The 21,863-nt window shown below is 38.8% G+C and overlaps 1 long non-coding RNA gene across 1 annotated transcript; it reads left to right on the top strand.

Annotated features, from left to right (window-relative positions):
- Positions 1 to 20,301: 20,301 nt before the first annotated feature.
- LOC128126608 (uncharacterized) lies at positions 20,302 to 21,188 on the top strand. Its single transcript, XR_008224580.1, has 3 exons — positions 20,302 to 20,519; positions 20,614 to 20,669; positions 20,944 to 21,188. It is a non-coding gene; the product is annotated as an uncharacterized LOC128126608 (long non-coding RNA).
- The last annotated feature ends 675 nt before the right edge of the window (positions 21,189 to 21,863 follow it).

The following is a 21,863-nucleotide window of genomic DNA, read 5'->3' as shown; positions in this document are numbered from 1 at the left end:
CCTACAGATGTCATCACAACCAATACTAACACGAATTAAAGGGAAATTCCAACAACTGATGATGATCTTATCGCAAAACCAGAAGAGTTATCAATTGTGCAGAAATCTAGAACCTAGAGAAATCCAAAAGAGTATCGAATCTTGGCTAAGAGTCTTCCTTCTGCAAGGATCCAATCTCCCCCACTTGAAATATACTAGAGACTGAGAACTTCATAGTCCTTCGATACCCGACTAACTTGAACTCTACTACTTGATCTCAACCATTGATATCCACATACATAGGAGAATCTGATTTCACACAACAATCGTACATTTCAACTCGCATGCAATCGATGCCAAAGATAATTAATCCATACATAACAAGAGATCAACTGGAACAAGATAAATGAGATAATTCCATTTAACTGATCATCCAAAATTTTAATTGAACCTTGAAACACAACAAAAATGACAGATAGATACCAATACTACCACAATTGCTAAATAGGAGAACTGCTAACTAAAATCTCGGTCCTCGGGACCCCGGCGGTCCCCTGATGACCATCGGGTAACTGCCAAGCTAAGGCGTAGGATCCAGCACCTCACTAGGAAAAGGACAATGATCCCTGATGTGGCCATCCTGACCACATTGAAAACAAACTCGCACACTCCGCCTGCAGTCTCTTCCAAAATGACCCTCCTTGCCACACCGGCGACATGCAACAGGTCTACGTCTCCCTTCAACTGATCCTGATCTCTGGTCAATGGACTCGAACTGCTTTACTGCAGGTTGGGACTGATCTGGAGCCTGACACTGCTCCCGCACCTGGGTCTCTATCTCAATCTCTCGCCTCCTCATGGCATCCTGAAGCTCTACGAGAGAGCCATAGCGTTGGATGGACACAAACTGTCGAATATCCATCTTGATCATGCTCAAATACCGAGTCACATGAGCTTGCTCTGTAGCAGCAAACTCATTACTCAACAAGGCCCTCTCAGTGGACATCTTGGTGATCTTCTTCACCGACTCGATCGTCTGTCTTAGATCTAGGTACACCTGGTCCAGTCTCTCCCTCTGTACTAGGGTAACATACCTTGCATGGAACATCTCTGAGAACTATTTCAAGGTCATCGTGTCCCTTTACTCAGGAGTAGAAGAACTAGTCACCGGTCTCCACCAATCCCTTACCCCAACCTGAGAAGGTTTAGGCACACTTAACCTTCTGGTCATTTGGACCAGAACATGTGAAGAAACAACCCTCCACGTCAGACAGCCATCTCATCACAACAATCAGGTCTAAGACCCCATCAAACTCCGGGGCTTCAGACAATCGAAGTCCCGATACTGGAAATCTCTCTCTCCTTGATCCCCAAAGGCAACAACATCTGCAATGGCTGCAACAACAACAACCTCAGAAAGTGTAGCATATCGGTCATCAAAGTACTCCATCATAGCGGCCTTAACAGACTCAACTAGCTCCAGAATATGCCCCGAAACAAAAGAAATAACTTCCTCATGAGTGATCTCCCTGACATGGTCCTTAGCCAATGTTGGCCCATCTTGGCCATTTGCTCTTGATCCTGATCCAGATCTAGACTCAAATCATCTCATACTTTCCATACTCGATAATAAACCTGGGAGATATCAGACAAAGCACACATAAAACTAGGGGAACCAATTCCCAAACCCTAGGGTTGATGACTTCCTTGATACGTGTACGGGTACTATGCTTTCAGTAGTATGGGCCCATACTGTTGGGCTATGAGCATTACAACATTCCTATGGTGCACATGCAACCCTAATTGCTTTGGATCTATGTTTTTCTCAAGTTATACATACAAATTAAGTTATCCAAAGAAAAACCCTAATCTAGCATACAATTTTCGAAATTGATAACTAAACATAGTTAGAAGAATACCTTTTCTTCGTTGATTGTAGATCTTGACCTTTAAGAGCTTAGTGCCTCAATTGTTGCACCTCTAATGGAGTCACAAACACCAACTAGCAATGGATGAACAAGAGAGAGAGGATGGAGGCTATGAAAATCGGCCAGGGTTCTCTAAGAATGCATAGGAGCCGATTTCAACTAGCCAAGGGGTCTTTATATAGTTGTGCTACTAGGGTTTCCAGGTAAAACCCTAATCTGACTGCTTAGGCCATAAGTGGTCCATAGGATCCTTCTAGAAAGCCTTATGGACGAACACTATGTGGTCTTCCCATAGAGTTTTCGTTAACTCCTTTCCTTAGGAGTCCAATAGCCTAACTTGCAACAATCGCTAAATTGCAATATCAACACCCTTATATTTAATCAATCTCTATTGATCATCAAATTAATTTCTCATGAATACTAATTAAATAATATTATTTCCCAATTAATATATTATTCTTATAATATATTAATAAATCATTTATTAACCTCTTTCTCTATTATTCATCCTATCAATTGCTATGGTTAAGGCAACCCAAAAGGACCATGCTAGTATCGAGTCAAGTACATACCAATTATAGTTATGGGCTTAGACACCTAATCAAGTAGTCTCTTACTTGGATAAGTCTAATAGCTATAACCGCAAGTACAACTTCAAAATCTGATTAGCAATCGTAGCTCTCAAAAGCCGTTGTCGAACTCTGACCTAGTCAATGACGTGTCCTTTAGATAAGGGATCATATAATCCTCCATTCTGCAAGATGTCATGTGGACAAAGACATGGAATATGATCATTCTTCATGTCCAACAGTTTGTTTCCCGATTTCTGATTTGTTTGACATAGAACTTCGTTGAACACATCAATTCACTCCTGACCGGGCCCGACACATAAGTCAACACAAAATCATCGAGGGGCCCAAGATATCGCTTTTACCCTCTTAGGATAAAAGGAACAGATAACTTTAACTTATATGCTTGTACTATTTGCTCGTCAAATCATACACAACAACACATTTTATAACATCAAGTTATTGATGCGTCTACGCATTATCACTGCACAACCAACTTGTAAACAACAACTCATATATCTTGGTTTAAAGACTATATGATATTATCATCTCACAATCACTCGTGATAAATTGCATGAAGTGATTCATGTGAGCGTGGGTTTAATCCAATACTCAAATCTTATTTCAGAAGTACTCATGAATGTTGCAGCAACCCTTTGCTATGTCTAAGCACTTATGTAACATACACGTTTTGAAATCATGTTTTTTAATGAATAATATTATGAAATATTATGTGATATTGAGTATTGAGTTCTAACAGATAGTTTTTACTAGAATTGAAGTAAAACTATGTTTAGAATCACTCAGAGGATATTGGAAGTCTTATGAGATTCCAATCAATAGGAAAATATTAAAATTTAACGAAAATATAAAATTTGAAATAAGTAAAATTTTATTATTGAAAATTGTAGATAATTTCGTTAGAAACATTTAGATGAAAACCTCATCGAAATCCGAGTTATAACGAAAAAGTTATGACCAGTCGAAGATTCACGACAGAAGCGGCACGACGCCAATGACATAAAAAGTGAGTTTTCGATTAGCTACTTTTTAGCCTTAGTGATCTAAATGAAAGTCTTAGTATACGTTAAACCAAGAATTTCCATAAAAAGAACGTCCAAATCTGACTTCGTATGAAGAGGTTATGATTTTTCTAAGTTTCGTTATAGCAGTACACAGCTAAAAACTCGAAATAAAGATCGAGTGATTTTTAGCCGACGCAACCTATTTAACAAACATAGGTCTCATCAATAGTAGTACAACGGTAAAAAGACAGACAAAACGGACATCGGATGAAGAAGTTATAAATTTTTAACGGTCTTATCCTGTCCCGACATGTTAAAAATATAGTAATAAAAATAAAGTCAAAATTTGCTGAAGGAATCTACACGAAAGTTGTAGAGCATAATTTCACCTACACATGGATATAAAGAACGTTAAAAATGGAGTTCATATGCAAAAGATATGAATTTTACAAGTTTTTGTCACAAATATCAAGGCTAGCCCGCGGAGGTACGCCCTACGTACAAGAGCTACGCCCAGCGTTCGCCTGGAAGGGCCTCGTATCAACCACGTTTCCGGTCTTCGCATGCGAGCTACGTATTAGACACGTCCGAGCCACGTGCCTTCCCTTCCGAGAATCAGACACGTAGCCTCGTACGCCCCGCGTACAGCGAGACTACGCCCCGCGTAGTAAGGTGCTTTGCACCCTATATAAGGCATGTGAGGGCAGCCGTATTATGTTTACATAATTGACACTTTCACACCCTCTTTCACCCTTTTACACACTTTTCACCCCCCAAAGTCCCGGTGTCATCCCCGACACCCGAAGCAAGTCCCGACGGTCCGAAGTTCCCGAGAAAATTATATTTTAAAGTCGAAACTCTGCCCGTGTAAGGCCGGTTTTCAACTAAAATCCCGGGTTTCATCACAGAAAGTCATATTTAGAGCCGAGGTGCTGCCCGAATTATCATTTATTCCTTTGGTTTATTTCACGGTGAGTTCAATACATAGGAACAATTGTATGTTATGTGTTATATGTGCCATGTGTTTTTCCATGTTATTATTTCAGCTATTTTGATAGCAAAGTTATACCTTTTACCATGTGATCAATGAAAGGACTTAGATTAACGATGGTATTGGTATGTAGCCTCTGGCTATGTAGAGCATGTCTGGTAAGAGAATGACTTCTATTCTATGGCATTGGTAGAAGGTTAGACAGGGCTGAAAGCCTGAAATCTACCAAAATGTTTAATCAAAAATTGTATGTCTTCTGTGCCATTTGCGCTGAAATGTTATTGATGTATATCAAGTATTGAAATTGTTATATCTCACTGATTGTTTATCAATGAATCAAATCATCGATTGATATGGAAAGCTTGCCGCATGATTCACATATACCTTTGTTGTTCCTTGTTCCTCTTTGCTTCTGCCATACTGAAGTGTGTGTATACATATATATATATATATATATATATATATATATATATATATATGGCATAACATTATATTGTATCTATTATTGAACTCACTAAGCGTCACTGCTTACCCCACTCAATGTTTAACAATTGCAGGCAATAAGCAACCAGTATAGTTATGTACTGTCGGAAGAATTAGAATAGTTTTTATTATTACTTTTGTACTTCGGTTTATGTTTGTATAAAATTACAATATCCTGGGTAGTTATGTAAAATATTAAAACATAGTCGGTTTGTATTCAGTCTTTTGTAATAACGTTATCAATGTAAGATATTGTTTAATAAATATGCATGTAGCATGTTTTGGAGTAATAATGTTTCTTCATATGAAAGTTGGGGTCTTTCAACTTAGACAATTTACAAACAATTCATGACAGTCTAACCTCATTACTTACTTCCAAAGTATGATCGACTCTGGATAATTTGAACAATCTAATTATTCTGGAAGTAAAATATGCAAAAGTGAAACAATATTAAACAATCGACACAAGACACTAAACTTTACTTATAAATAAATCTCAATTACTTAATCATCAAATTTCAATTACATTTATCTATTACAAGTTTCTAAACATACTATCTAATCACTAAAAGTAATATCATCCATCAGACCAATGCTCCTCGCATGTTGCAAATGCTTGATACTACTCAGACCCTTTGTAAGGGGATCCGCAAGATTCTCTTCAGACGATACCCTCTTTACTATAAGGAGTCCTTCTTCTACCCGATGTCTGATGAAGTGGTATTTTCTGTCAATATGCCTAGATCTACCATGATCCCTTGGTTCCTTAGTTAAGGCAACCGCTCCTTCATGATCACAGAAAATCTCCATAGGCTTGTTAATGGCTGGTATAATTCCAAGGTCTGTAACGAAGTTCTTCAACCATATCGCCTCATTCGATGCTTCACTCGCTGCTATATGCAGGGATCTGCACGTGGAATCAGCCATAGTCTCCTGCTTCGAACTTTTCCAAGTAACTTCCCCTCCATTTAAGGTGAATATCCAGCCCGACTGAGAGCAAAAGTTATCTCTGTCGGTCTGAAAACTGGCATCACTATACCCTGTCACTCTCAAGTCATCACTCCCACCAAGTGTAAGGAACCAGTTTTAATCCTTCGCAGGTACTTAAGAATGTTCTTTACTGCTATCCAGTGAGCTCTACCAGGGTTCCCTTGATATCGGTTTACCATGCTCAAAACCAAAGCCACATCAGGGCGAGTACATGTCATAGCGTACATGATCGAGCCAACAGCGGAAGCATATGGTACTCTACTCATTTCCGCTATCTTGACATCGCTACTCGGACTCTGAGTCATACTCAGCTTGGTATTTCTTTGGATAGACAACTCTCCCTTCTTGGAATTCTCCATGCTAAAACATTTCAACACCTTGTCCAAGTACGCACTTTGACTGAGTCCTATCAGTCTTCTACCCCTATTTCTCAAAATCCTTATCCTTAGAATACAAGCAGCTTCCCCTACATCCTTCATAGAGAAACACTTCCAAGCCAAGACTTAACCTCTTGCAAGGTCGGGATGCCGTTTCCTATGAGCAGCATGTCATCCACATATAAAACTAGAAAGCTAACTATACTCCCACTAGCCTTGACATACACACATGACTCATCCTCACTTCTCGAAAATCCAAACTCTTTGACTTTCTCATCGAAATAAAGATTCCATCTGCGAGATGCTTGCTTTAATCCATAAATGGATTTATCAAGCTTGTATACTCTATTAGGGTACTTAGCATGTACCAAACCTTCTAGCTGACACATGTAAACATCTTCAACCAGCTTCCCATTAAGGAAAGCGGTTTTGACATCCATCTGCCAAATTTCATAATCATGAAATGCAACAATAGCCAACATAACCCTAATAGACTTGATCTTGTCCACTAGTGAGAAGGTATCATCATAGTCAACCCTCGGGGTTTGAGTAAATCCCTTCGCAACCAGCCCTGCCTTGAATGTATGCACATTCCCATCCATGTCGGTCTTCTTCTTGAAGATCCATTTACACCCGACCGTCTTACGACCCGGTACAATGTCAACCAAGTTCCAAACTTGATTGTAATACATGGACTGAATCTTGTTGTCCATTGCCTCTTTCCATTTAGCAGATTCGGGGCCCGCCATGGCTTCCTTGTAGTTAGTAAGTTCATCCAAATTTACCAATGTGTTATCACTGATTAACGTATTACCTTCAGCTGTTATATGGAATCCATCACTACTAGAAAACAATCATTTAATGACACGCACTGATTTACGATACGCATTTTCTGTGGGTCCTAAAAATAATTTTAGCTTTCCAAAAATTGAAGTATAGAGGACACGCATTTATGTGTGCCCTAAAATCAGTGTCTAAAAAAAATAATACAAACACGGAGGGCATTTATCTTAACCGAGTGTCCTCTACAAATGTCGCTTTATATATTTACCCCATCACGTGCGTCTCTTATCACAAAATCGCAGAGACTACTAATTCTAGGGCTTTTTTTAATAACACTCTAAACACTCGCTCTGTACGTGATCTCTAAAATCAATCCGTTCGGCAATCTCGCCTCGTCTCTCTTCCCCTTGTCGGAAACCTCAGGCTCATTTCTCCTTTGGAGACCTTAGGGTTACTTCCCCTCCGACAACCTCAGGCTATCTTCTCCTCGCTGACGACCTTGGGCTCACCTAACCTCGTTGGAGACTACCATGATCAAATTTACAAGCCCCAGGTCTGATTAAGGTATGTTTTGTTTCTTTCCAATGTTTCTTCGCCACCTTTTACCATGATTTGTAACATCATTAGATCACTAAAAATTGATTTCATGCCAAAACTTGTACTCCAGTCTTTACAAACAGATCAAGTTAGATGAATCCACCAAAAAAAATCTTATAAAACCTCATTATGTACCGCATAAGCCAAAAAGCCCTCCTATAGGGTTTCGTTCATCAACGATGCCTCAGAACGATCAGTGTTCCCGCGGTACTCCTTGTGTAGTTATTTTCTCTTCATTTTTTAGACCTTGTAGAAATCAATCAGGGTTTTGGTGATTTTAGCGTATCTGTTAGAATGAAGCCTAAAAAGCTTACTTTTTTTACCCCTTCTATTTCTATTGTATAATAAATATACCTTTTGAATAATCTATATTAACGTCCTAAGCCTAAAAACCTCTTGTTATGTTTATGCATAGAGAAATTCAGTATCTTGCACTATAATCTAACCTGACATGGTAAGCATACATTTACAATATTTATACCTTTTACTGCGTGTAATCCTTTTTGTTCATATAACTATCTATTGGAGTCTACAGAATGATTCAGACATCGATGAAAATTTTTCTTTTATATAACGTATGGATCTTATCACAAAGGGTGTTTATGAACTACAAAAACTGATTAAGGAGAAGAAAGAAAGTCTTAAGAAAACTAAAACTAGAGAAAAAACAAAGAACATGACCATGGACATGCTAGAGCAAGGGAGAAAAAACATGTGAATGAAAGAGAGAAAGAACATGAACATGAATCTTCTAGAGAAAAAGAAAAAGAACATGAAAGACAACACAGAGAAAAGAGAAAAGAGATTTGAGCAAGAAGAACATAGAGAAAAAGAGAAGGAAAAGCAACAACGTGACAAATAATGTGAGTTGGAGAAAAAGAAGATACAAAGGGATAAAGAAAGAGAAAAGGGTAAACTCAAAGAGAAAAAAAAACGAGAATGTTGTGTTAAGATATGAAATTGAAGCTACAAGATCATGATGATAAGATATGAGTTCAACCTGAAGAAAATGTGATTGTAGAAGGTAATATGCATTTGTTGTGTTAAATAAATCTGATTTACCATGGTTATGAATCTAGAGATATAAATATTATATATTGTTTTTCCTCAACAATACGTTCCTTCCAATGTGAAATAGGAGCATAACCAATGGAGATTGACAAGGCTCAACAACTTTGCCTTCTGTTATCCCGAGCTCTGGGCTCTGATGTGACAATTTTAGAAAGTCATAATTCTGAGGTCTGTGTAAATTCTTAACTTTTTATATAATCTCATTTTGATACAGGGTCTTCAAATAATATTTTTACTGATAATAGTGAAAAAAAAGTGGTTTTGAAATGCTTTGAGATAAGTTTTCATTGGTTTATATTAAATTAATACAACTCTTTTAACCATTTTATCAGGTTTCTGTATTCACATTGATTCCAGGTCGCTCTCTTTTGGCATCTAGGTGCCTATATGATGATATTTTTATTATTTTTAACAAAAATATTATAGTAAATAGGCCAAAATTCTAGATTCTGAATTGGATATATGTATTTAGGTCTGGAAAGCTCGAATTTGGACAATTGCTGATGGACATTGTAGCTCAAATTTACAAAAAGGACCGAAAGATATTGTTGTTTTGAAGCACTACAGAGGTCAAACAAACGAGAGGAGCAAAGATGTAACCACAAAACCACACATGACTGGAATGTGAGTTTTTTTCATTGTTATTTTTTATTTACTTTTTACTGTTACATCTCATGCTTTTGATTTTATTGATAAATGAAATTTGTAATGTATGGGTATGGAACACTACTTGGAATAGGTTCTTATGATGGGCAAGTCAGAATATGGAGTAAAGATGGTAAACTATAAATGGTGATCATGGTTGTGGAAGTGCTGCAGAGCCAATTTGGCAGAGGTGACCTCCATGAAAATACTTTGCTTCTTGTTATGGGTGATCATGGACAAACTATAAATGGTGTGGAAGTCCTGAAGAGGTATGTAATATTGTAAATTTGTAATTGTAGTTCTCTTAAAATGTCATTGTGTAAACTGTAAGGTATGATAATTTAAAAAGTAACACACACACACACACACACACACACACACACACACATATATATATATATATATATATATATATACAAGTTGAAACATCAATTTTTGCAATGAGTTTGAAAAAGCCTTCACTTCCTATTCCATCAGATTTTGATGCCTCATATTGTAAACTAGGTATGGTACTATATCCTATTTATTCTGTTAAGTAATTGTTTTTGACAACATTACCCCTACTATTATTATAACAGTACTCATTTTGGTATTGTGTTCACAGGATGGAAGGAAGGTTTGTGTTAGTTCTATTGAACATGTATGATTGTCTATATTCTTAATTCATAATTGCATATCATGTATTGGATTTTCTTTATAATGATCTTCAGGTTTTGTTACAAAGCAAATCTTAATTTAATTAAACTCTACAACTTGATTTTGCTGCAACAGTGTCAGCATTACTTGGGATCTCCTTTCCTTATGGAAGGTATGAATGATATAAACTTTTTATATAATTTGATCATTGTTACATATGAAGTTATTATTTCACCAATTAAACTTCTTTTTTGTTTTTTTTTACTGAAACAACATTGGTCGTGTTAATCCAATGCTATATGGTTTAGTAGCTGGAACATGGAAGAATCTTGAAGAAGGCCTCAGTCAACAAAAATTCAAAGAATGGATGAAAAATTATGCAAAAGTATTTTGTGTCAATTCTTGCCAAGTAAATTTTAACTTGAATACATTTTAAAATTTTAAAATTTTAAAATTAAAGTTTTTAAAATTACATTCTAGCCACTCTTTTTTTTTTTCAGATATTCATGTAGGTGAAGAGATACATAGATGTCTACACAGCTTCATCATTTATAGGATTCTCCATTGATGACTTGAAGCATGTAGAAGAAATAGATGCTAAAGGAGTCAGCACTTGGTCAAACTCAACTTCCTTCCATGCCATGTTATAATGTATTTTTGGATTGTCCTATAGATAGCATCCGAGCTTACAAAGGCTAATTAGTATAGCTTTCGTCTAGACATGATTCCCAATTTATCTTTTTTGTTTTTCTTATTTTGGTTAGTTTTTTTCCTTATTTTATTTGGTTATAATCTTTACAGGTGCAGAAGTATGACACGATTTTCGATTTATTGGTGCTTCCACCAATAAATGGCAGAAATATAACCTGGTTCCTTTAATTTTGTGAGACATTTGGTCACCGACTTTATTTGTACGTGATGTTGACAATTTTCAAACCAAGGCATGCGAAAGAGGGTTTCAAGTGAGTTTTTCATCAATAAAGTAACTTGTTTGTTACTGTGATTGAATAATCAATCTACTTAGCAACAGACAGGAAAAAAGAAGAAAAAGTGTTGGTAGGATAGTGTCCATATCAATCCACTGTATGTCTTGGGTAGCAAGAGACATGTGAGTCTCATGACCCAATATGAAGTCTCCATGTCAGTGTTTATGGATCCACATCCCATCAGTAGGGCTAGTTTGGGAACCTGCAGAGTAAATTAATGTGCCTAATGAACCTACAAACTTGTATTGCTAGTATCTGCTTCTTGCTTTATTGATATTATATTCTTTCACTGTTGTCTATCCATATACCATATTTACATGCTTACCCAGTGTTGTAGTTTTACCAAATTGGTCATTGCAAATATGGAGAATCTTGCAGATTCAATCACTCCACATCTAAGCCTGAAAACTCTCTCCAGCGACTTAACATTCTCGGTTTTCCAGAAAGATTGGTGATTACAAATTTATCCTTGTATAGCTTTTCATATAGAGAGGTTCAATTTATCCTTTGCTCATGACTTTGTAAGTTACTAAAGTATACTTCATATATCATGACAAAAGTGGGGTTATTAGAGATTTTTCAGTTTTGGATTTAACCCTCTTGCTTCTGCTTGGTTTTTATTGTTAAGCAGATCTGTCAGTCTTGAGTGCATACCTGGATATACATTGATTTTCAGTATTCATCCAAGTTGTAAAATCCTTGCTGCTACCATTGATGTTACAAAGTGAAATCATCTAAACAGTAAAATTGTTGCTGTTACCATCGACCTAATCAATTCTACACATGTAATCAGGTCTGGAGGGCTTGTAGTTGCAAGCTTGTTGACTCTTATGTGTAAAAGGAATTGATAGATGTTTTGGGTTTTTTTTTTTAAGAGCTAACTATGGCTACCCCTCTCTTTCTCTCTCATACACACATAAATGGATATAATCAGGTAAGCTTTACCATTCAGTTCTTTCCAAACAAACCAATTATTACAAATAAAATTTGATTTTGGAATAATGATTAATTGAAAAGGTTCATTGTTTCTTTTTGCTAATACTTTAAAGAACTTGCTGTCTGAAAGAACAATTTGTTGATGTCTTAATGGGTTTACCAAAGTTGCTTGGTAGTTCTTGATTTCTTTGGCGCTAAATCATCAAGCTCATATATCATACAATGGGAGTTTTATTATCTTGGATGGTGATTGAAATAAGTAGATGTTACTCTTTGAAATTTTATGGTGCTGCATATGGTTCTTTTTTGCTGACATGGAGGTTTTATTTTATGGTTGTCTACTCAACTTTTCATTGCAGTTGTGCCTGATGAATTTTAATCACAAACTTGCAATATTTTCTTATTTGAGGTAAATGCCACAATGATAAAATGCCACAATGAATTCCCTTTGTTTTTTTGTAGATCCCTCTTTGTGAGTAGAGATCTGCAAGTTCAACATAGATAAAGATTTCACTTTTCATGTCATTATTATTTATTTATTTGTTTGTTTGTAGTTTCTTGCAGAAACTTTGGATGTTGTTCAAGACATTGATTGGGTCATTTCTCTTGGAAATGCTTTTGCAAAGCAGTATGAGCTTTATACATCTGATGATGTGTAACACCGTAAAAATTAAGACAATTTTTCGCTTTTTAAAACCATTTAAATTCATTCATAATCACTTTCAAGAAAACATTGTATCAACATTATCTTATTACAAGTCCCAAGATCAAATCATAATAACTCCGCGGGTGTGTGTACAGATCATGTCGGTGCCTTCCCGCGATCATCACTGGTACCTGAAACACATAACACATAACAATGTAAGCATAAAGCTTAGTGAGTTCCCCAAAATACCACATAAACATATATCAGTCACACAAGGCTGTAACTCTGATGACCCTCTGGTCGAATATCTCTATGGGACCCTCTTGGTCCCATAACTCTATGGACCCACTGGTCCTAACTCTATAACTCTGAATCATGCATATCACATATCACATAGAAATCACAACACATACATAGCATATAAGATACACTGTCACGTAGCTCTGATTACCACTCTAGGTAAAGTATAGTGACAAGACTCACCTCAGATGTCTAAGTAAATCTCCGACTTGGTGGAAATATGGTCTAGCCTCCGCCTAATCACATAAAGTAAAATACTCTCATAAATATAACTCTCGAGACTAGAGTCAACCCTCTCTTGACACAAAGACCCCGTTGTTGACCAAACCTTCAAAGTCAACAAAGTCAACGGTTAGACTTTGACCCGACTCACCGAGTGCACTTGGGTGACTCGGCGAGTCTACGCGTGTCCACTATCCCTTTAGTCCTGCATGACACGTCGAGTCTTACCCCTACTCGACGGGTTACACCTGGCATAAATCGCGGGACCACCCCGACTCAACTCACCGAGTCTCATTATGAACTCGGCGAGTTCCGCCTTGAACTCCAGTCCTCTAATTCCTTCTGACTCACTGAGTCATTCCTCCAACTCGGCAAGTACTCACTGAGTGAACTATGGGGAAACCCTAACCCTACTCGCCGAGTCTGCTTTTGGTACTCGGCGAGTTCATGCCATGCTCGAGCTCACATGAGCTCCTAAGGTTAGATCCGTTCCTCTAACTCATAGATCTGGCCTGCTAAAGCAATAAAAACATGTAAACTTTGGATCTTGATGCCCATGCAAAGACCCAATGGCTCTATTTGATGAAATGGCCTCAATATGCCACCCTAACCTCATATAACCCAATGACACCCCGTAAAGATCAAGGGGCTTAGATCTATGGATCTCTTTGGATCCAGATCCGCAGCCTCAACACAAGAAGGGACCAATTGCACTAACAATCATACTCTAAATGGGCTAGGAACCCTAACTCTCAAGAATTAACACCCAAAACTGAAGAATGATCGAATATATACCTCAAGATGAAGTTCTTAAGCTCTGAAATCCATAGATTAGCACCCTCTTCAGTTTCCTCTTGCCTTGGTCACCTTCTTCTTGCAAAATCACCCACACAAGGATCAATAATGGCTTCCTTTCTCTCTCAAAACGCTTACACACTCTGGGGTCTCTCTCTATCAACTTGTAGCCGCAAATGAAGGCCATAAGGGCCTTTAAATATGTCTCAAACCCTAGAAATTAGGGTTTCATTAAACAGCGTGGACTGGCCAAGTCCACTAGTCAACTCGCCGAGTCCGGTCATTAACCCAGATGGAAAATCACGACACTACTCGGAGAGTCTAAGCATCATATAGCTGAGTCCCTCTGAAAATCTCCAAAAATGAATGAATAAATAATGTACCTGAAAATCCAGATGTTACAATTCTCACCTACTAGAATCAGACTTCGCCCTCGAAGTCTCTTTTCACAAATAAATCTGGATGCTGCTCGCGCATCTCCAACTCTGGCTCCTAGGTCATCTCGGAATCCTTCCGATGTTGCCACTAAACCTGAACCAATGGCACCTCCTTGTTTCTCAAAGTCTTGATCCTTTTATCCCGAATCGCGATCGGCCTCTTAACATAGCTCAGGCTTGCATCCACCTGAATGTCCTCTAATGGAACCACTGTTGACTCATCAGCGATGCACTTTCTCAACTGAGACACATGGAAGGTATCGTGAATCTGAATCAACTCAGCAGGTAACTCCAAGCTGTACGCTACCCTGCCTACCCAAGCGGTCACCCTGAAAGGGCCAATATACCGAGGCCCCAACTTATCTCTCTTCCTGAATCGGATCACTCCTTTCCAAGGAGATACCTTCAGGAGTACGAAGTCACCAACTTGGAACTCGAGCTCCAAGCGACGCCTGTCTGCGTAGCGCTTCTGACGACTCTGAGCCGTCAGTAACCTCTGCCGGACCTGCAGAATCTGCTCAGTCGTATGAAGGACTATCTCTGTACTACCCATCACACGCTGACCGACCTCACCCCAGCAAATGGGAGTCCGACACCTCCTACCATACAACAGCTCAAAGGGTGGCATACCAATGCTCGTGATACCACCTCCTTCACATACAACTCTGCCAACCTCTCAGCGGAAGAGCTCTCACTGATAGCAAGGAAATGAGCGCTCTTCGTCAACCTGTCTACAATCACCCAAATAGCATCGACGCCCCTAGCAGTCCTCGCCAATTTGGTGATAAAATTCATGGTAATCTGTTCCCACTTCCACTCAGGAACCTCCAACGGCTGCAGCTTACCATGCAGCTTCTGGTGCTCGGCCTTAAACCTACGACAGGTCAAACACCTCTCAACGAACCATGCAACTTCTCTCTTCATACAGGCCCACCAATACTATTTCTTTAGGTCCAAATACATCTTAGTGGCCCCGAAATGGATCGAAATCTTCGATCTATGCGCCTCCTCCATCAAGATGGTGCACGTTCCGCCCACAAACGGCACCCAAATCCATCCCTGAAAGGTCATAACCCCTCGGCTATCGGTGACGAACTCCGATACCTGCCCGATAACCCGCTCCCTCTTACGATTCTCTGGTCTCACAGCCTCAGTCTGGGCCCCTCGAATGGCACCAAATACTGGGGCCATCACTGTCAGCCTCATACAAACATCCTGTATCGGGGTGCCCTCCTCCCTACGACTCAGGGCATCGGCTACAACGTTAGCCTTGCCCGGGTGGTACAGGATCTCACAATCGTAATCCTTCACCACATCCAACCATCTCCTCTGTCGCATGTTCAGATTGGGCTGATCCATTAAATACTTCAGGCTCTTGTGGTCCATGTATATGGTACATCGAACCCCATACAGATAGTGATGCCAGATCTTGAGGGCAAACACCATTGCCCCCAACTCTAGATCGTGGGTGGGATACCTCATGTCATGAGGCTTCAGCTGCCTTGATGCGTATGCTATCACATGCCCCCTCTGCATTAGCACTGCTCCCAGCCCAGATATCGACGTGTCACAATACACTACGAAGTTGTCCATCCCCTCCGGAAGGGCTAACACCGGGGCTTCGCATAGTCTCTGGTGAAGTGTCTTCAAGGAGGCCTGCTGCTCTGGGCCCCATGAAAACGCAACACCCTTCGGGGTCAACTTGGTGAGTGGCATGACGATCTTGGAGAAATCCATGATAAATCTCCGATAATAACCAGCCAACCCTAGGAAACTCCTGATCTCGGTAGGTGACCTCGGCACCTCCCAACTCATCACTACCTCAATCTTGGCCGGATCGACTAATATCCCTTTTTGGTTAACGAGGTGCCCCAGGAACTGGAACTCTCGTAACCAGAAATCACACTTGGAGAATTTGGCGTAACGCCTCTCCGATCTCAAAACTCTGAGGATCTCTCTCAAATGTTCCTCATGCTGCTCTCTGGATCTCGAATGCACCAATATGTCGTCGATGAACACGATCACTGAGCGATCCAACATCGGCCTGCACACTCTGTTCATGAGATCCATGAACACCGCCGGTGCATTAGTGAGCCCGAAAGGCATCACCACGAACTCGTAATGCTCATAACGAGTCCTGAATGTTGTCTTCTGGATGTCTTCATATCGCACCCTCACTTGATGATATCCAGACCTCAAATCGATCTTGGAGAACCAAGATACTCCCTGTAACTGATTGAACAAATCGTCGATCCTCGGCAACGGGTAACGGTTCTTGACCGCCAGCTTGTTCAACTCCCGGTAATCAATGCACATCCGGTGTGAACCATCTTTTTTCTTGAAAAAAGGATAGGCGCTCTCCACGGCGAGCTGCTCGGCCGAATAAACCTCTTCCCCAACAGCTCCTGAAGCTGCGAGGATAACTCCTGCATCTTTGGAGGCGCAAGGCGATAGGGCGCCTTGGCGATAGGTGTAGCTCCCGGAACCAAATCGATACGGACACTACAAGAAAAATAGCCTTTTACGACGCGCAAACCACGACACTCATTGATTTATGTTACGCAATGGAGAGTGACGTTAAAAAGGTGTCATCTCTTCAAAAAATTTAAGGATAGAAGACACGCATTATTGCGCGCCCTTAAATTAGTGTCTAAAAAAAACACGGAGGGCACCTGTAATAAATTGCGCGTCGTCTAAGGATGTCGCTTTATAATTTTTAATGGAACGCGCGTTCCATCCTTTAACAGTAGGGGGAAATGAAATTCTGAAAAAATTAAAAATCCCGCCTTCCTTTTTTTTCTCCTTTCCCTCTTGCCCAAATTATGGACGCTCCTTCCTTCCCCCTCCTGCTGCCTACTTCTTCCCTCACTTCTACCTACTGGAACCCCCATATCTCCCACTCGATGTTGAAATTGTTAGAAAAAGCCCTAATTATACTCTCAAGTCTAAATACAGAAAAAATAGAAGATGGTGAAGAAGTAGCAGTAGAGGAAGTGGAGGATGAACAGTCGAAAATGGAAGGAATGGCATCAATAGCGTTGTTACTAGATGGGTCAATCTCGGGTCATTTTGTTCAGCTTCCCGAGTCCGTTTATTACCAGGTGGGTCAATCTCGTCTTTTCGTCTCGACTTCATATCTCTCTGTAAAGCAACCGACGACCCCCACACCACCATCTGCAAACCCTAAGCCATCGTCACTACCATTGAACCCTAAAAACTCATTCACACTCCACTAGATTGGGCTCTCATTAATTGGAAATCCGCGCTGAATTTCTTTCTACCCATGGACACGATTTTCAATAATGCGATAACAAAAACGATTACAAGCCATGAGAGAGCGTAAACTAAGATTGATTTATCGTTTTGGACGACTTTGAGGTGGTAAACGATACTGTATTGGTAAATGAAGAATCGGAGAGAAAGGAGGATTTCCGTCAGACGACCGACTGTACCGGTGGATCGAAGGTGGTCCTGTTCTTCCTCCCACCATGATTCCCAGCTTTTGTTCGCCGGAACACCGATTCCACCGTGGTTTCTGATCCACGCTGACCAGTCGTCCCAGTCTTCAACGATTTTCTGCCCTTCTTCAATCTTGAGTACACGGTGTGTGCTTATTTTTTCTGCTCAAATCCCAACTTCCACTTCAGATTTACAGTATTTTTCTATATTTTTTTCTTCATAAACATGCTGATTTATCCCATTCTATACCTAAACTTTGATGTTATGAATAGGGTATCAATAGGGCTAGGGTGGAGCAAATGGAAGACCGGTTAAAGGAAGACATATTGCTAGAAGCTGCAAGGTATTCTTTTTAACATGTTTCTGTGTTTGATATCCATTTTCTTATCATCTCAATACCTATCTCGATTACAGATATGGAAATAAGATCCTAGTAACTGATGAACTACCAGATGGTCAAATGGTGGATCAATGGGAGCCAGTCACACCGACTCTGTCAAAACATCACTATAGGTTCACCATACTATGAAATTAAATGTTCATTTTGAATATATGTTTCATAATTCCTTTCACTATTGTAGGTCTATTTAGAAATCCAAACAAGAAAATTCCTTGTTGACTACGAACGCATTCCAGCAACAGATGAAAAATCACCCAAGGAACATGATTTTGATACGTTGGTGAGTGTTATTTTCATTTAACAAAATGAAAATATTTAACTTAGATTATACTTTATATATGATTTTTGTTTTATGATCTTTATAGGTTGATAGAATTTCAAGAGCTGATCTTAAGACATAAATAATCTTTAACTGCCAAATGGGGCATGGGCGTACTACCACAGGGATGGTCATTGCCATATTGATCTATTTAAATCGAATAGGAGCTTCTGGTACTTTTTTTTTGTCTCTGTGAAGTTTATGTTTTATGATTGCATGCTTTTACAGTATGCAAATGAACCTTTTTCCTTATAAATTTCCTATTACAACAACATTCTTGAGTAACTTCTTTTTGATTGACATGGTTTTAGGGTGGTGTTGAAGGCAAACGACAGGTGGACAAAGTGATTGACAAGTGTGCCTCGATGCAGAACTAAATCTGCTTTAGGGCAGGTTCCTAGTCTATGGTGTTACAAATCCAACTGTGGAAAGAATTAAATCTGTTATGCAAAGAATAGGTAGCTTTAAAGGTGGCCTGGGTAGACCCGTCTTTTGGCACAACATGAGAGAAGAACCTGTTATTTACATTAATGGAAAGCCCTTTCTGCTTCGTGAGGTTGAAAGACCCTATGCTCGAGTATACGGTATATAATAATAATCCTCTCTCATTTTTAATGTTTATTATTTAAATATACTCAAGTGTCAAGTGGTTTAATGTAGGGAATTTACTGTGAAAGAGTGGAGAGAATGGAAGCTCGACTGAAAGAAGATATTCTCAAAGAACTTGAACGTTATGGATGTAAGGTATCTACCTGATACCTTGCTGCAACCTTGTTGCCTAAGAACAGAAAACAAAACAGAACAGGAAGAAAAAAAGGAAAAAAAAAAACTACATGGCTGGCAACAGGTGATAACAGGGGAAGAAAAAGATGGGATTTATTATTTTGCTTGGTGGAAAAGAAAACTTTTATTGCTGAAAAACTTCTTTTTAAATACCTATAACGTAGCATATTTATACTAAAAGAAAAAGAGTTTGACTCATAGTCTAAAACCGGGAAACAAAAATAATAAAAGCATTTTCCTAAAATGCCCCTGTGGGCTTTTTCCTGAATTACGCCAACAATGGAGGTGATATTATGGCAATTCACGAACTACAATCATATTTTATTACAAAAACTTAATTAAATTGGAACTTTCCCAAAATACCCCTGAGGCTATTTTTGTTCCCAATTCTCAGGGGACGGAATAATGATGGATGGTCAAGCTAAAATTTGGTTTTGAATTTAATTTGGTATAAAAATGACAGGTTTGATAATGGTAGATGGTCAAGATACAAGAACTTTTCAAGTCCATTTGGAATATTACACTACAGATAATATTCTCTCTTTATTTCAGAACTTCTTACTTCTTCGTCTTATTAACTTTTTCATCTTATAATATGTTTGGATGCTGCTACATTTTAATACTGTCTGGAGTATATTATATTTGTTATTTGTGATAATAGCAGCTGGTTTTGTTTGTGATGGGATTAGTGTAAATTTTTGTCTGTTTTGTTGTTTTCTGGATGATAGCTAGGTACCTAAAGCATTGTTTAAAGGTGGATCAGTAGTCTACATGTCATTGCATGTCATTGCATTCTCACTGTTACCTATCAAAGTACTGAGGTAAATATTATGATTTTTTATATTAATTTTCTTACTTTCTAAAATTATTAGTGTTTTTTTTTTTTTCTGAGTTATGATTGAAAAACAGTGAACTAGGGTAAATTTTATGAATTATGATATTAGTTTCTGAAAATATATAATTAGGGCATCATTATGTCTTATTGCCCCGGGCAACATATTTCTTTGGACCGGCCCTGGGTCCTTGCATTGCAATTGCCTATTTATCGGTTCTAAAGGACTGTGAGATTCATTGCTTTCATGAAGGATTGGAAGTCAAACGACTTGGTGGTCTCCATGTCATTGGGACATCTTTGCATGAGTCCCGAAGAATTGATAATCAGGTAACTTTGCATCAATATTGTGTTTTAAGGTTTTACATAAATTTAGCATATACTTTCAGACTCACTTTTTTAATTTATTTCTTGCTTTACAAAGCTTCGTGGCAGAGCAGGAAGGCAAGGAGATCCTGGATCAACACGCTTCATGGTCAGGTAAGTTCATTTAAATGATTTTTATAATGTTTAAAGTCAATCCTTTCATCTGGACAAAATTCTTCATGTTAAATTACGTAATAGTCCTTGGAGTAGTTGACATGAACAATTTTTTTTTTGTTAGAATGATTCCATATATATGTGCAAGCAAGCACATGCCTTGTGAAAAAGGGAAATCTACTCTAGTCATTCTCTTTAACAAGGCAACCTTAAAGTTGATTTTTTAAACCTGATGTTTAAAACTACATTGAGTGTGAGATAGAAGTTTATGCAGAGAAGGAAAAAGATAGAAGTTTTTGAGGATGTTGCTGATGAAAAAGATAGAGGTTCTTTAGGATGCTGCTAATGAAGTTTATGCAGAGAAGGAAAAAGATAGAAGTTTGTTGGCACATAGTAAGCTAGATAATTAATGCAATTGTATATAAATGAGTTCATTTTTTTATAACATTTACTCACTATTGGAATAATTATTTGTATTTGACATATTAGTGAAATGAATTATATTTGTTATTTATGGTATTTTATTTATTATTATGAGATTTCTAATGTATTATTTAATATGAAAAATTAGTAAATCTATAAATAATATTTTTTTTATAACATTTAAAATTATGATACGCAAAAATGTGTGTCATCTTTATTTATGACATGGCCTTTCTTGACAGGGGCTTCCTTGATACGCATTGCGTGTCATAAACACGCGCGTCGTAAGGTTACGACACGCAAATGCGTGTCGTCTTCCTTTATGACAGGGCCTTCCTTGATACGCATTGTGTGTCATAACCGCGCGTCGTAAATGTGCGTCATAAATGCGCATCGTAAATGCGCGTCGTCTATAGACGACACGCAAAAGTGCGTCATCTCTCTTTATGACAGGGCCTACCTTGACACGCATTTGCGCGTCGTCTGAGCGTTTTATGACGCGCAATAAGCGTCGTAAAAGGCCTTTTTTTCTAGTAGTGGGAGTTCCACTTGCCTCTCGGGAGGCATGCCTGACAACTCCTCCGGAAATACATATGGGAACTTACGCACTATCGGAACCTCATCAACTGACCTCAGTGTCTCTGAATCAACCCTCGTATCCATCACATACGCTACAAAACCCCTACAGCCCTACTGTAGACTCTGTCTCGCTCTAGCGGCTGAACAAAATGCTGACCCAGAACATGTACCCTCATCGTACACTGTAAGAAT

This window comes from Lactuca sativa, chromosome 6 (genome assembly GCF_002870075.4).
Source record: "Lactuca sativa cultivar Salinas chromosome 6, Lsat_Salinas_v11, whole genome shotgun sequence".
NCBI classification, from domain to species: Eukaryota; Viridiplantae; Streptophyta; class Magnoliopsida; order Asterales; family Asteraceae; genus Lactuca; species Lactuca sativa.
The sequence above is the reverse complement of the archived record's forward strand: the minus strand, read 5'-3'. Positions and strand labels throughout refer to the sequence as shown.